This window comes from Orycteropus afer, unplaced genomic scaffold, assembly GCF_000298275.1.
Source record: "Orycteropus afer afer isolate SDZICR_OR568_19922 unplaced genomic scaffold, OryAfe1.0 scaffold00017, whole genome shotgun sequence".
NCBI lineage: Eukaryota > Metazoa > Chordata > Mammalia > Tubulidentata > Orycteropodidae > Orycteropus > Orycteropus afer.
Window position 1 is genome coordinate 11094433 of NW_006921604.1, and position 17787 is coordinate 11112219.

Here is a 17787-nt window from a genome sequence, read left to right on the forward strand (position 1 = left end):
GTCCCTATGAGTCGACTTGATGGCATTTATCCGTTTACCTGAGCTTTGGTAGCAGAGTGGTTAAGCATGTGGCTGCTAACCAAAAGGCCAGAGATTCAAACTCACCAGCAGCTCTATGGAAGAAAGATGAGGCAGTCTGCTTCCATAAAGATTTACAGCCTTGGAAACCCTATGGGGCAGTTCTACTCTGTCCCAAAAGGTCACTATGGGTTGGAATCAACTCAATAGAAGTGGGTTTTATCTATCTATCTACCCACCCATCTGTCTGTCTATCTGTCAGTCATATAATGGAAAAGCACTGTTTTCTATTGCCAGCTCTGCTCTTACTTTACTTAAAGACTTCGTGAGTAAGTCTTGCTTTTCATCTATTTAACATCAGTACCTAACAGTGTCTGACATACTACGGGCCCTCAGTGAATATCTAAAAGAACAAGAGAACATAAAGATAGCACCCAATGTATAACACATTCACGTTACAACAAACTGCACTTAGGACTGTCAGTGTATCTGGAACAATGCATCTTCCTGGCAGGAAGTTAAAGGGAAAATGCATGCAAGGGATATGGGAAAAAAATGTTGAGTTATGTGAACACACTCCAAGCATTTGATCAGGGTAATATGATGGAAGAGATATCGCTAATGGGGAACAGCTCATAGATTACTAAGAAGGGGAATTGACAGATCAGGACTTAATGGATTTTGAAGAGTAAAGAAATGCTGAAGAAAGAAATAATGAGGAAGAAGAAATAGAGAAGTTGCCAAAAAATTTTACAGTGAAAAGATTAGCTGGAGTTTTTTCTAAACTAGATGAGGGACTTCAGTTGCTTGAAAACATGGATTCAAATGCCATTCACTTCGCTAAAGTCAATAGGTAGATTCAGGAATCAGTGAGATGTTACCACAAAATTCATACATAAAGAAAGAAAAGGACCATAAAGACTAGAAATGCCATCCTCTTTTACAGGGATAATCCAGAAGATCCAGAGCCTTCCACAAGTGGAGTTATTACTGCAACTGATAAAAGACCATCATCATCCAGCTCTTGTTCATTGTTGGGAGATTTATTTTTTTATGATTTGTATATTTTTATGTATGTATTAAAATATATCTGTAAGTTTATATGTATGTTTCCAACCCCCAAAGACAAAGATTGGATTTCTAAGATATTGATACCAAAAAAAAAGAAAACCAAACTCACTGCCATCAAGTCAGATCCGACCCATAGCAACCCCTCCTTGGGTTTCTGAGGCAGTATCACTACGGAAGTAGATTGTTCAACCTTCCTTCTGAGAAGTGGCTGGTGGATCAGCAGTCAACTGCCTTAGGCACTACGCCACCAGAGCTCCAAAATATTGTTAAGTAAAAAGCATTAATAATGAAAACTTGGGGGAAAAAAAAAGATATTCAACTTACATCAAAATCAACATAGGATGGAGTCATTGGAACAGAACTCCACCATAACTTGGGGTCTACTCATATATTTTTTGTGCCAATGTCACCTAATGTCTTTGGGCATAAGTTTCCAAATCTTGAAAAACAGGACAATTATAACGCATGTCTTATCTTCTACTTCTACATTGGGTTGCTGCAAACTTAAATTTAAGTTATTTGTTAACGATAAATAAGTTACAAAGGTAAATTGTACACAAAGATCACAAAATATTTTTGAATGCAACAAGGGGACTTCAAAGAACATGACCTTCAAAGGTCCAGGATTCCCTTCTGTCCTTAAATGTACCAGTTGGTTGACAAAAAATGTTCAATCCCGAGAGAGACAGATGATATGGCTCTAATCAAAATTGAAAGTATGTGCCAACCTCTGAGAAGTAAGTGTTGAAAAAAATATATCCCACTCTCCTACTAACAGTCTCCTCTGATGAATTTCCCCACTGATACATTCGGCACTACCACTGTCATGAAGCCTTATGTTTGATGTGCCTTTTAATTATTACGGCCAGTTCCTTATATTCCTATTACCCTAGCTCATTATCTTATCAAATTTTCTAAAATCTAACTCCATGTCATTACAAAGAAGAAAAGTAGACAATTCACTAAATATTTGTGGAGTAATGGGTTAAATATTTTGGGGAAAAAAACATATTTTGATAGTGGCTAAGACACTTGACTGCTAACCAGAAGGCTGGCGGTTCAAACCCACCAGCCACTCCTCAGAAGGAAGGTTGGGCAATCTACTTCCGTAGTGATACTGGCTCGGAAACGCAAGGAGGGTCGCTATGAGTCGGGTGCGACTCGACAGCACATAACAACAACAACACAACCTTGTAACATATTCAAAAACATATTCCAATGGATTAAAGAATAAAGTATTTTAAAATAAAGCTATCCTTTAAGTCTTAAACCAAAAATAGCCCCTGAGTCTTCTTTAAACAATGTTGTTGTTGTTGTTATTTGACATCTAGTCAGACCCAACTCATAGTGATCCATCCTTGGGTTTCTGAAGCAGTATCACTATGGAAGTAGATTGCCCAACCTTCCTTCTGAGGTGTGGCTGGCAGTTTTGAACCGCCAACCTTCTGGTTAGCAGTCAAGTGCCTTAGGCACTATGCTACCAGAGCTTCTAAACCGAACAATCGTTTAGCGTAATTAATAAAGAATGTCTGCCTTGAGCACTGTGCTTTTTTAAAATCTATCTGTATGGGATCAAATTGACAACAGTAACTCAAAAATTAGACAGAAAACTTAAGGGGCAGAGAATTAATATGGGAGGAACAATTCAGAAAGGGAGGGGTTGCACAACTTGAGGAAAGTAATCAATACCACTGAATTGTACATAAACAAATTGTTGACTTAGTGTATATGTTGCTGTGTATATTTTCAGTAACAGTAACTTAAAAAAAAGCCTTAGACAACAAAAAGTAAACATAGATAAATATTTATATGATCTTGGGGGAGAGTGGCATTCCTAATAATTAAAGCAATGAAATAAAATACTATACACACACACACACACATATGTATTTGACCATACAAAAAATATACATTTCTATACAACACAATGCCTTGTGGCACAATGGTTAAAGTGCTTGGCTGTTAACCTAAAGATCAGCAGTTCGAAATCACTACCTACTCCATGGGAGAAAGATGTGACAGTCTGCTTCCATAATGATTTACAGCATTGGAAACCCTATAGTTCAGATTCTGTCCTACAGAATCTGAATGAATCAGATTAATATGGGTCAGAATCAACTCGACAGCAGGGAGGGTTTTTTGTTTTCTATACCACAAAACTTTTGCCAAGTTAGAAGATGAAGGATAAACTAGGAGAAAGAAATACAATATGCAGGGCAAGAAAAGGGGTGAAAGGACTTTATAAAACAATCTAAAGATATTAATAACCATCCAACACAAGGTACAAATGTGGACACATCAAAAAGGGTGGAGGTGCACAGAGCAAAAAGTGCTTTACAGAACGGCATAGAGGAGAGCTAACAGGCACAACCATTTTGTAAGCTAGTAATACAAAGAGGGCTTTTATTTTATTTCTCATATGTTTTATAAATGCTGGAGAACAGGAGTGAAAGACATCACGCGGCCTGCAGTTGGGGGGAAAGAGGCTGGGCACCAGTCCAAAATATTCCCTGATTTTACCCGTGACACATATATATGCACAGAAAAGACTGCAATGTAATAAAACATAAAAATGATTTAATTTTTATCTATGGATCATGGGACTATGCAGCATGTTTATTTTCTTCTTAATAGTTTTTCTCCTCTCAAAATTTTCTAAAATTAATGTATTTTACTTTTACAATCAGAAAAAGACATTTTGAAAGTGTTTAAAATTTTAATTAGTTAAATAAAATACCACCTTCATTATGTCACTTTCCTGCTTAATATCCTCTAATGGCTTCCTAGCAGCTTTCCTATCAAATTCACACTCCTTAATATATTTCAACCAGACTTGATGATGTCCAGAATCCTTCAAATAAAACTTGTCCCTAGACCTAACCTGCCTCGCTTATTAACTCTATCTAAGTTACCGTCCTCCACACGTCTGTATTCCCGATACAGAGGACTGCTCCCCGATGTGCCGTGTTCCTTTATGCATGCATGCTTTTGATAACTTTCTAACTTGGCTTGAAATTCCCCTTCTGTGTCTGCTCCCCACATCCCCCTGACTGCCTGGCTCTGCTCAAAGGTCTCCATCTTCCAGCCCTGACATAAGTAGCTGCTGCCCCATTCCTGTTCTCAGGTGCACTATGCTTTCATCTTACATAGACTATTTTTCATTTTCTTTCTCCCCCATGAGACTGGGAGTTCTTAGGCAGGCACTCCTCTTGATTCACCCCAGCACCGAGTTCAACGCCAAGCACAAAGAGACACTGAATGAATGTTTGTTAAATTGAGTTTTCATCTTAACCACTTTATTTCTTACAAATCTCCAATACAGATTTATGATCTGCAGCCTAGCAAATGCCAACTGATTTAAATCCCAATGACTACATATGCCATGCTTTTCTACCTAGAATTTCATCAACACTAATAACCCACAACTTGTCTGTTTGTGTAGTAGTATGGTGGCTTGCATGTTGCTGTCAGGCTGGAGACTATGCCACTGGTATTTCCCATATCAGTAGGGTCACCCATGGTGGACAGGTTGCAGTGGAGCTTCCAGACTGAGACAGACTTGGAAGAAGGAAGGGGCCATCCACTTCTCAAAGAACTGGACAGGGAAAACCTTATGAATAGCAGTGAAACACTATCTGATATATTACTAGAAAACTTTATGAATAGCCACGAAACACTGTCTAATATAGTGCCTGAGGATGAGGCCCCTCAGGTTAGAAGGCACTCAAAATACAACTAGGAAAGACCTGCCTCCTCAAAGTTGACTTGACCTTAATGATGTGGGTGGAGTAATAAAGCTTTCAGGACCTCCGTTTGCTGATGGGACACGACTCAAAATGGGAAGGAACAGCTGCAAACATCCATTAAATACTAGAACATGGACTGTATGAAGTATGAATGTAGGAAAATTGGAGGTTCTCAAAAACGAAATGGTACGCATAAAGATCAATGTCCTACGCAGTAGTGAGCTGAAACCGACTAATATGGGCCGTTCTGAATCAGACAATCACATGATCTACTCTGCTTGCTGTTGTTGTTGTTATGTGCCATCAAGTCGGACCCGACTCATAGCAACCCCTCCTTGGGTTTCCAAGGCAGTATCACTACGGAAGTAGATTGCCCCATCTTCCTTCTGAGGAGTGGCTGGTGGGTTTGAATCGCCCACCTTCTGGTTAGCAGTCAAGTGCCTTAGCCACTATGCTACCAGAGATCTACTCTGCTAGGAATGACAAATAGAAGAGGAATGGCATCACATTCATTATCACAGAGAATGTTTCAAGATCTATCCTGAAATACAATGCTGTCAGTAATAGTATAATATCCATATGCCTACATGGAAGACCAATTAATACCACTATTATTCAAATTTAGGCACTAATCACTAAGCCAAAGATGAAGAAATTAAAGATTTTTACCAACTTCTGCAGTCTGAAATCGATCAACAGACAATCAAGATGTATTGATGATTACTAGTGATGGAATGTGAAAGATGGAAATAAAGAAGAATCATCAATAGTTGGAAAATATGGTGTTGGTGATAGAAATGACACCAGAGATCACATGATACAATTTTGCAAAACCAATGACTTACTCACTGTAAATACCTCTTTTCAAGAACATAACAGCAGCTATGCACGTGGACCTCACCAGATGGGAACACACAAGAATCAGGTTGACTACATCTGTTGAAAGAGGTGATAAAGAAGCTCAATAACATTAGTCAAAACAAGGCCAGGAGCTGATTGTGGAATGGACCATCAATTGTTCATATGTAAATTCAAGTTGAAGCTGAAGAAAATTAAAATAAGTCCACTAGAGTAAAAATATGACCTTGAGTATACACCTCCTGGATTTAGAGGCCATGTAAAGAATAGATATGATGCACTGAACACCAACGACTGAAAACCAGATGAGCTTATGAGATGACATCAAGAATATCATGAATGAAAAAAGCCAACAGTCATTAAAAACACAGGAAAGAAAGAAAACACCAAATTGGGCGTTAGAAGAAACTCTGAAATTTGCTCTTGAATGGAGAGTAGTCACAGCAAATGGAAAAAAATGACAAGATAAAAGATAAACACAAGATTTCAAAGAGCAGCTTGAGAAGACAAAGTATTATAATGAAACGTGCAAAGACCTGGAGTCAGAAAACCAAAAGGGAAGAACACGCTCAGCATTTCTTATGATAAAAGAACTGAAGAAAAAATAAAAGAATTGAGTTGCAATATTGAGGGACTCTACAGGCAATATATCAAATGATACAGGAAACATTAAAAGAAGATGGAGGGAATACAGAGTCACTGGACCAAAAAGAATTGATCACTGTTCATTTCAAGAGATAGCACATGATCAAGAACTAATGGTAATGAAAGAAGTCCAACCTGCACTGAAGAAATTGGTGAAAAGACAAGGCTCCAGAAACTGACAGAATAACCACTGAGATGTTTCAACAAACAGATGCAGTGCTGGAGATGCTTACTCATCTATGCCTAGAAATTTGGAAGACAGCTACCTGGCCAACTGACAGGAAGAGATCCATATTTGTATCCATTCCAAAGAAAGGTGATCCAACAGAATGCGGAAATTATCAAACAACATCATTAATATCACATGAAGTAAATTTTGCTTCAGATAATTCTAAAATGGTTGCAGGGAACTTTCAGAACAAGCTAGATTCAGAAGAGGATATGAAACAAGGGATATCACTGTGGATGTCAGATGGATCTCTGCTGAAAGCAAAGAATACCAGAAAGATGTTTACTTGTGTTTTATTGATTATGCAAATGAATTTGACTGTGTGAATCATAAAAAATTATGGATAACACAGAGAGGAATGGGAATGCCGAAACACTTAATTGTGCTCATGAAGAACCTGCACAAAGACCAAGAGGCTGTGGTTCAAATAGAACAAGGGGATTCTGCATGGTTTAAAATCAGGAACGATATGCATCAGGATTGTATCCTTTCACCGTACTTATTCAATATGTACACTGAGCAACTAATCAAAGATGCTGAACTGTATGAAGAGCACAGCATCAGGACTGGAGGAAGACTCATTAACAACCTGCGATACGCAGATAATACAACCCTGCTTGCTGAAAATGAAGATGACTTGAACTATCTTTGGTGAAATTCAAAGACTACAGTCTTCAGCATAGATTACACCTTGACATAAAAAAAAATTAAAATCCTCACAACTGGATCAATAAATAGCATCACAATAAGTGGAGAAAAGATTCAAGTTGTCAGGGATTTCTTCTTACTTGGATCCACAATTAACGTCCATGGAAGCAGCATTCAAGAAATCATACAACATACTGTACTGGGCAAATTTGCTGCAAAAGACCTCTTTAAAGTGTTAAGAAGCAAAAATGTCACTGTGAAGACTAAATTGTACCTAATCCAAGCCATGGTATTTTTCATCGCCTCATAAGCATGCGAAAGCTGGACAACGAATAAGAAAGACCAAGGAAGAGCTGATGTCTTTGAATTATGGTGTTGACAAAATATCATGGACTCTTGGCCACAGCCAGCTACCCAGAGCAAGTAGTTGCACCTGTAGGCTCTGGACCATGGCCACAGGGGACATCAAGCTCTATTGGCATAATACACTACACAAAAACATTGTTCCACATCCTACTTTGGTGAGTGGCGACTAGGACCTTAAAAACTTGCAAGCAGCCATCTAGATGAAACGATGGGTCTCTCCTCATCCAGAACAAAGAAGAATGAAGAAAACCAAAAATGCATTTAAACAGTTAGCCCAAGGGACTAGTACACCATGCAACCCTCACCCTATACGACTATGGGGCCAGAAGAACTAGATGGTGTCTGGCTACCACTGTCCACAACTCGAAGGGGGATCTATGTAGGAGACCCTGGACAGAGTGGAAGAACAATGTGGAACAAAACTCAAAATCATATTTTTTAAAAAAAGGGACCAGGTTTGCTAGTCTGATAAGAACCTGGTGGAACCCCTGAGACAATGGCCTTTAGATGCCCTTCAGGTCTAGAACTGAATCCACTCCTGTGGCTTCCAGCCAAACAAGACAGGCATATGAGCTGAACACTTACATTAGGTATATACATTCCTTGGATAGATCAATCATGAGAGAAAAGAAGGGCTGTGTATGCACAGGGAGACAGCTTGGGGGGCAGTAATGCATGGGAGGGAAAGACACAGGGAGGAGGTGGCTATGGGGAAAAAGTGGGAGTAGAGCTGTTGCATTGTGGGAGATTGCAGTCAATGTCATGTCATGTGAACTGCTGCATCAAAGATGAATTTGCTCTGTAAACTTTCATCCAAATTACAATCATTTTTTTCTACAAAAAATACCACAGACTGCCAGAAGAACGAACAAACCTGTCCTGAAATCAGTGCAGCCAGAATGCTCCTTGGAAGTGTGAATGGCCAGACTACTTTGGTTATGTGGTCAGAAGGGGCCATTCCCTGGAAAATAATATCGTGCTTGGTAAAGTATAAGGTCAGCAAAAAAGGGGAAGACCCTCAATAATGTGGCTGCAACGACAGGCTCATATAGCAGACTGTGAGGATGGCACAGAACTGGCAGTGTTTCCTTCTGTTGTACACAGTGTTGCTATTAATCAGAGTTGATTCGACAGCAGCTAACAACAAAACAATAACCCTGAAGAGTTTGTGGATGGTACAAACTGTTAAACACTCAGCTGCTAACCAGAACTCTGGACGTTCGAATCCACCCAGATATACCAAGAAAGAAAGGCCTGGAGATAGTCTTCGAAACCATCAGCCTTTGGAAACTATGGAGCACAGTCCTACTCTGTGCTCACCATGAATCAGAACTGACTCAACAGCAACTACTTTAATGACCCATAATCTCCACTCATTTTAAGACCAATAACACTGTTTCACAGGCAGCCTTCCCTCCTGGACTACATGCTACCTCATCACCCTCATATGTGCTTCTGTCCTTTACTCTGCTGGGTCTTTCTAAGTCTCTAGTAACGTGGACCCTGTTTTTTCAACTATGATCATTATTATAGAGCCCTGGTAAAGACCGGCAATCTGCTCCCATAAAGACTGAACCTCCAAATAGCAAACTCACCATCAACGAGTCCATTCTCACTCATATTGACTCTACAGGATGGAGTAAGAACTGCCCCAGAGCATTTCCAAGGCTGTAAATCTTTACGGAAGCAGACTGCCACATCTTTCCCCCTTGGAGTGGCTTGTTGGGTAGAGTTACTGACCTTTCAGTTAGCAGGCCAATGCTTAACCACTGTGCCATCAGGGCTCCTTCCATAAAGACTGCAGCCTAGAACACCCTAGGGGAAAGTTCTACTCTGTCCCATGGGGTTACTGTGACTTAGAACCAACTCACTGGCACCCAACAACATTATAATTATTGCTTACATCTTCCCCCATTATACTGTAATCTTCTTATAGAAAAAAAATGTGATCAATTATTTGGAGTTCCATTTCCCCTGAGTACCCTATACAGTACTTCTCACAAGAAACAGAGCCAATCCACTGGCAGCAGCATTCCTTTGCTCCAAGAAAGAGTTCCAGTCAGCTGAGATGTAATCATCTTACTAATTCAGACAATACACAGCAGTGAGTTTCAAAATCTCCAATCTTCCTAAAGGTTTCCCTTTTTCCAGTGAGAAGAGGAGGAAAAAAATATCATGGACCCTTTTCTAGACCTTAGTAGCTGAAGAAACAAAAATATCCAAGTTTTACATCCCTATCAGCATGAGCCCCTGATGGCAGGACAATGCGGGAGACAGTGGCTGTGGCTGGTGTTGTCATTACCAAGTGTCTGTTTTATCTACTCAATGAGAACATCACAGAGCAAGAGCTGTGAAGCACCTGCTTCTTAGTTCATCTCATATTTACAAGCCTTCTTTTTCTTTAAAGAATTTTCTTGTGGACCACTACAAGTCAAAGTAGAGTCAGAAAACATGCTTTCAGGGCTTGGGGAAGTGTTGTTTTGTAAGACTGGCTAGGAAGACTACAGGTAAAGGAAATCCCCTTGAGAGGACAGAGTCCCACTTGGCTGAACCCTACAAGAACAAGGAGGTGGGAGTAAATGGGGAATATGCTTTATGACTGGAGTCAGACAGATCCTGTGTCCTAGCTGTAGTCTGTCACATATTGTGGCATAGTTCTTAATGTCATTATTTTTTTCCGTTTGATTATAATTTAAAATGTAAGAAGTTGAGAATTTTTAGAAAAAAAGATTAAAAGTATAGATAAGAAAAAAATTAACAATCTTTCTTTACCCTTTCTCTCTATTCCCACCCTGTCCAATCAACCATCCTTCTACATGTCCTTGATTCAACAGGATCTAAATTTTATCAAATGGTAGTCTATGAATTCTGGAGATGTGGTAGTTAACATTGTATGTCAACTTGGCTGGGCCTGGTTGAGTGGCTGGGCAGCTGGATGTAGTTATTCCCCATGGTGAGACTGGTAATGAACTCCATGGTGGAATCTACTGGAGCAGCTGAGTAGCTGCTTTAGGGATGTGGGCTGTTTCCTGTACATAAGAAGCAACTTTGAGGAAGGTCTCTAGCTGATGGCATACTTGAACCCTACATGTAGCCGAGTCCTTGTTCAGCAGCCTGCCATGTTGCCCTGCCGATCTTAGTACTTTTAATGGACTTGAATTAATGGCCTGCCATGTTGTTTGATCATATCAAGACTATGCCTTTTCACTTGTCGACCTTGGATTTGTCAGCCTCAGCAGCTAGCAGCTGCCTGAGGGAAGAGATGCCTCTAGCTCCAGTGGGCCAGGAGCAAGAGGCAGAGCTGAAGCCCAAGGTTGAAGGGCTTTCACCCAGCTCCTAGAAGTCTGGTACTCAGACTTCTAGCCTCCAAAATTGTAAGAGAATAAACTCCTATTTGTTCAAGCTATCCCATTTGTGGTATTTCTGTTAGAGCAGCACTAGGTAACCAGAACAAGAGATGATAAACCTCAATACAAATAGCTCTTTATTCTATAAAGGACTGTATCTTTCCCAGTCACTTTCAACTCCTAAATAAATCAGTAGAAAAGAAATTTTAAAACATTTACACTCAGCTGCGAAACAAAAAGGTTGGAGGTTTGAACCCACACAGCAGTGCCACACAAGGCTTGGCAACCTGCTCCCATAAAGATTACAGCCAAGAAACCCCTGTGGAACTCAGTACTCCACTGTAACACAGGGGATGCCATGAGTTGGAACTGACTCAACACCAGCGGTTTTGGCGTTTTTTGATTTTATGCCTCCATTCTAAAGTGGAAAAATTAGTTGACTTTTACATTTAGCAACTTCTCCCTGCACATTCTGAAAGGCAGTGTGGAACACTGGTGGAGGGACTAGGCTTAGTATCAGCATATCTGGGTTGGGATCCAGTTCCACAATGTACTAGATAACTACCTTAGAAAAACTTTTAGTCTCTTTATCTGTAAAATGGGCATAATAATGTCTATGCTATATATATTTTTGGATTTTTGAAAAGGCAAATTAAGAAATTTCCCTGACACTTTAAAACATTATTCAAGTAAAAAAGCAGTACAGTTTAGCTATACAGTATCAGAAAAACTGGTACTAACACCACAACATTAAATGGAGTGCTACAGGTTCTATCTAGAGTTGTGCATATCTGTCTTAACTACTACTAAATTTTATTAGAGCTTCTTAAAATTTTGTCACTGACTTTCCAAATTTCAAAAATACATATAAATTAAATGTGTTAAAAAAAAAAAAAAACTCACTGCCACTGAGTCGATTCCAACTCATAGAGACCCCCTTTGGGTTTCCAAGTCAGTAAATCTTTACGGAAGTAGATTGCCCAGTCTTCCTTCCATGGAGTGGCTCGTGGGTTTAAACTGCCAGCCTTCTGGTTAGCAGTCAAATGCTTTAGGCACTACACCACCAGAGCTCCTTGAATATGTTAGGAGTGTTTTAGTAGCAAATCTATCTAACGAAGGTGAAATGGTTTGGATTACAAATTGGGAACCTTTTAAGGCCAATACATCTAATATTATTTCCTTTACTCCCTAGAGGTGAAGAAGGTGTAGACTTGAGCTCCAGCCTTTCAGGCAGAGGGCACCTCGTCCCCATGGGTCACGTGGCATTCAGGCTTACCTCTCTCTTCATCATCACCTTGAACATCTGAACCAGGTCCTTGAGTTATCCAAAACAAGGTCCACACAGAGATAAAGTATGTGCAAATCATAATCCCATGGGGATCAGTGAGATTTATGTTCTGTGTGTTCTACAAATAAGTCAGTAGGATTCCATATGTGCCTCCTAAGCATATGGTATTCTCCAATTTCACTGAAGTGGCAGATAGGATTTATATGGAAACTAAGAAATGGGCCAAATTACAAAGGTATGGCTTCAACCACAGTTGAATTTTAGGGAGAAGAGCGTGAAATGTAATTTGGACAATATCTCACTAGTAAATAAGGATCCCACCACCCATTTGTCAGTTTGTTGTACTGTGGTGGCTTGCATGTTGTCCTGATGCTGGAAGCTACAGAGGATCACCCATGGTGGACAGGTTTTAAGGAGTTTTCAGACTAAGACTAGGAAGAAAGACTTGGCAATCTGCTTCTAAAATTTAACCACTGAAAACGTTGTGGATCACAACAGAACACTGTCTGACTCACTTGCTTTAGAGATGCCATCAGGACAGATCAATTGCCACTGGCGGTCATCATGGTGAAGTAGAGAGCAGGGCATGGGAGACCCTCAGTGAGACAGACTGGCATCATGGCTGCAACAATGGACTCCAACATGCTGGCGACTGCAAGGATGATGCAGAACCAGGCAATGTTTTGTTCTATTATATACGAATTAACCATGAGTACGCATCAACTTGACAGTAGCCAGTAACAATAACAAGTAGTAAAGATTACAAAAGCAAGGGTGTAGTCAATGTTATCTAAAAGACAGTATGTTGTTGTTGTTATGTGCCGTCCAGTCAGACCTGACTCATAGCGACCCCTCCTTGGGTTTCTGAGGCAGTATCACCACGGAAGTAGATTGCCCCATCTTCCTTCCGAGGAGTGGCTGGTGGGTTTGAACCGCCAGCCTTCTGGTTAGCAGTCAAGTGCCTTAGCCACTATGCTACCAGAGCTCCCAAAAGACAGTATACTGCTAAGCAAAATATTCTGTTAAAAGTAAAATAAGCATCACAATTTTAATTCCAGAGTGTTAAGTCAACTAATCGTAAATGTTCTGTGTTCAGATGACAGGCAGGCAGCTGAAGCTACAGTTTATGCTTGTCCAATTAATCAAATAACCTCCATGCCACTTATCCTTGAAACTGGCATTAGAAAAGCCCCCACGTGCCCCCAAATCATATAAATTCCATGGTTTCCTATTCATTAAATCCAGGTTGGCCTATGCTGATATGTCATATTTTGACATGCAGCCACAAGGGATACACAATCAAAATTAAGAGAAGACCTTAGCTAAAATTGGCATGCCCTACTTGAATGCCCATGCATGAATAAAAATGCACATATTGTCTCCAAATAATGAATATTAAACTGCGAGAAACACAGATATATAATCCATTTATTCATTTTACATAAAATACTTCCTTTAGCATTCAACCAAACATATAGAACAAATACTTTCATCATACCATGTACAGGCTAGTATTAAACAGTATTACATACAAAACTGTTTCAATACTTCTATCATCATGGTATTTATTGAATAAACCTGTAGTGTTAACCAGATGCCATTTTCCCCTGCTTCAAACCTGCCCATGGCTTCCCCTCTGTTTATAACAAACTACAACCCCTTAGCGTTTCCTCCTAGGTGCTGTATGATGCAGCTCTTCCCTGCTTTTCTGAGACCATCTCCAAGTACCCCCCCATGCCATCCCACAACCTATCTTATTAAGCCTCTGACACACCAGTCTTCTTTCTTTGTTCTCTGTCCCTTGAACAAGCTAGGAAAAAGGCCCTTGTCCCTCCTGTTTCCTTTGTTAGAAATGCTTTTCCCCAAGACTGCTTAGCTAACTTCCTAGATCTCAGATTAAATGTTACCTCATCAGTGGCCTTCCCCAGCCACCTAACTGGTGATGCCTTCCACCTACAATCACCTAATCATGTCACTAACACTCACTTTGTGTATACCTCATATACATTTCAATCTGAAATTGTTTATTGATTATCTGGTCCACAGAAACATAAGCTCCTATTTCCTTTCATTGCAGTGACTAGAACTGTGCCTGGCACACAGTGGGAAAAGCCAAACTCATTGCCATCAAATTAATTCTGATTCATGGCAATCGTACATGTGTTCAGAGTAGAACTGCACTCCATAGGATTTTCAATGGCTGAGCTCTGGTGGCACAGAGCCTAAGGCATTTGACTACTAACCAGAAGGCTGGCAGTTCAAACCCACCAGCCACTCTGCAGAAGGAAGACAGGGCAATCTACTTCCATAAAGATTTACTGCCTCGGAAATCCCGTGGGGGCTGCTATGAGTCAGAATTGACTTGATGGCTGTGGGTTTGGTTTGGTTTTGGTTATCTTTTGGAAGTCAATCACCAGGACTTTCTTCCATGGCACCTCTGAGAGAACTCATTCCACCAACCCTTCAGTTAGTAGCTAAGCCCTTAACTATATGTGTCACCCAAGGACTCCCTAGCACACAGTAAGCACACAATAAGTGTTTGTTACATAAATGAGTACACTTACTCCTCACTGACTGATATGGTTAGGTGCCAAAGGCCAGGGCGTTATGCAAAAATCAGCATTATGCAAAAATGGAGGACTGTTTTTACCTGTTTTCAGACCATCCATTTGTCTATTTCTTTTTTATTTAGAAAATATGATCAAAGAAATAATACGAGCTAAGATTTACTCATGTGTTCATCACTGTGATGAGTCTGGTAGATTACTACTCTGCAGAATAGGAGGCCTGGAAGTAAAGCCAGGCTGTGTGACTGGAGGGCTCACAGCTCAACCACTTCACCTTCCTCCTGTGCTGGGTCAGAGTTTCCCTCAGGAAGCTGCTTCCAGGGCTCCACTTCCAGCCCTGTAAGCCCTGCGTTCACAATTCCAGAGCCTGCTCTGCCCTCCGAGCCTGGCAAGTCACTGAGGCTCAGGGCTTCCTGCGATGGCACTGGAAACCTAGATCATGATCCAGCCCCACAAGGCAGAGGCTTCATGTCCAGTTTGGCTCACTTTGTATGTCATGAAATCTACAAGCATTTCTTCCAAACCCTCTCTGATGCCTCTTTCTTTCCTTCCTTTGCACTCCACAGCAATTCTGAGAGGCAGGGCTGGGGCCCCAGAAGAGATGTCCACTGGCTCAGTGGTGCCTGTACATCCACCTGGAGGTCGTGGCCACAGAGGAGACCAGGCCACCTGGAAACCCTCCACAAGGGAGGGGACACTCTGCATCCATTGCCACCATACCTGTACTAATGTACAAAAATAGTCAGAAAGTAGTTTTTCACCATTGTCACAAATATGAAATGTTGGGTAACTGAGATAGTCGTAAGTGAGGAGTAGGTGGACGGTGCTGAAAGCAAGTTATAGGCACAGTGACCTGCCCCCCTTGGAACTATCTAACCACTGAGAAATCAATGAACAAATTATAGCCAAGAAATGCAGAAAACACATTTAGCAGTTGCATATTAACTGTTGTTGTTGCTGTTGTTGTTAAGTGCCGTCGAGTCGTTTCCGACTCATAGCGACCCCATGCACAGCAGAACGAAACACTGCCCGATCCCGCGCCAGCCCCACAATCCCTGCTATACTTGAGCCCATCATCTCAGCCACCGTTAAATAATCAAGGGTAAATGAATATACCCAATATGAGTAAGTTATTTAATAAAATAAAGTCAGATAGCATGAAAATGTAAGGGGTCTGGGCCGGGAAGGCTCTCTGAGGTTTCATAAGAAGAGTTTCTAATGACTTTCGAACATGATGCCTGGTATGGCACCTGCCTGGCATATCATGACTGCTCTATAAATACCTACTGAATTTTGAAATACTGAAACTAAGGAAACCTTAAAATATTATTTTAGTTTTCTTGGTGAATATTTTAAAAACTACTTCTCCATAATCTCCATTTTTATTTTTCTCCCAGCTTAAATACCAGTTATGTTGATATTAAAACTGTTGTTGTTAGCTGTTATTAAGTCGATTCTCATTCATGGCAACCCCATGTGTGGAAAGAAGAACAGCTCCACAGGGTTTTCACAGCTGTGACTTTTAGGAAGCAGACTGCCAGGACCATTTTCCAAGGCACCCCTGGGTGGATTCAAATCATCAACTTTTCTTTCAGCTACTAGGTGAGCACTTAACCAACTGCCACCAGGATGTTAAAAATAGGCAGTAGAGGAAGGATCCACAAATGTAGGTGGACACAACTCAAAATAATTTTTTTTAAAGTTGGGAGGATCCTTTTCAACCCTACAAGTTTCAGGGAGTTCTTTCACATTCCACATACCCAGAAACTGGAACATTAAAATGTCAGGAACCCTTGCGATCTCTAAACCATGTGATAAATGTGGAAGAAACTCTCAGACTTCAAGATAACTGCCTGAGGAGCTGCCAAAGAGCCAGATGCTTCTTTCAGAATAATATCAATTTGGCTTCAGAAAAAACCTGTGGCCTCAGCCCCAACCAGAGAGGGCAGGTGGAGTGGCACCATGTGTGATGCATGTTCCCCATCACCCAGAGAGCATCTTCCCCTGACAGCAAAACTTCGGTGTTGCCAGGTTTGGAGGCATGTGTAGAATGCATGGCTCTGTTGTCTCTGAGGAGAGGAAAAGACAGACTTGGTCTGTGGCCATGCAAAAGAATATTGTACAATTACAGAGAGAATGCAATATTGGGGAGAAAAAAAAGATGCAAAATAGCTTCATTGCACTTGAAATTTTTATTTTCACAGAAAATAAACATCATTGAAGAAAAAAATAGCTGCATTTTAGAAGCACCATGATATGGGATACTGGGAAATAACATTTTTTAACCAATACATACAACAAAGAGCAATTGTTTTTTTTTTTATTTTGGCCATCTACAAAACTATCAACTGTGTGATCTTTCTCCTTAATCATGAGCTTTTAAAAGGCCCTATTCTTGTTCATTCATCTCACAAACTCTTGTGAAACGAGCATGATAACTTGGCTTGAAATAATATTCAAAGGGTTTTTGGTGGTGTTCGTTTGTCAAGGCTTTTTTAGTGTTATTTAAAAAAAAAAAAAAAGCCTAGATTCCATTTCTACATTTGCAAGTCCTCAGGAGGTTCATCCAAGTTTAAATTTGCTGCCAAAATTATTTTTTCAGTATCTGTAATACCGGTTGGCCTCAGGAGAGCATTGTGTGCCCTGGGCTTTCATAATTAGGCAGCTCGCACCTGAGCATATCTGTCTCTGGTAATTAGATCTCAAGGCGCAGTCTCCTTCCCATCCAGCCATGAGGCCGGGGAGAACCTATTTAGGAATGGTAACTGTGGGCAGCATCACTGCCTCATCCTTCCTCTCCACACTTACCCCACCACAGTCGGTTCTCAATTACACCCCAAGTGCCTAAAAGGCAGAAAAAGCCTCCTCCATTTCTGTACTGTCAGCATCTACAGAACCCGCTTCACACGCAAGGCAGCTGATAAACATTAATTTAGCAACAGTAGCAGTATCAATCTGGTGATCTGTTTCCATACAGATTATAGCCTAGGAAGGAAACTCTATG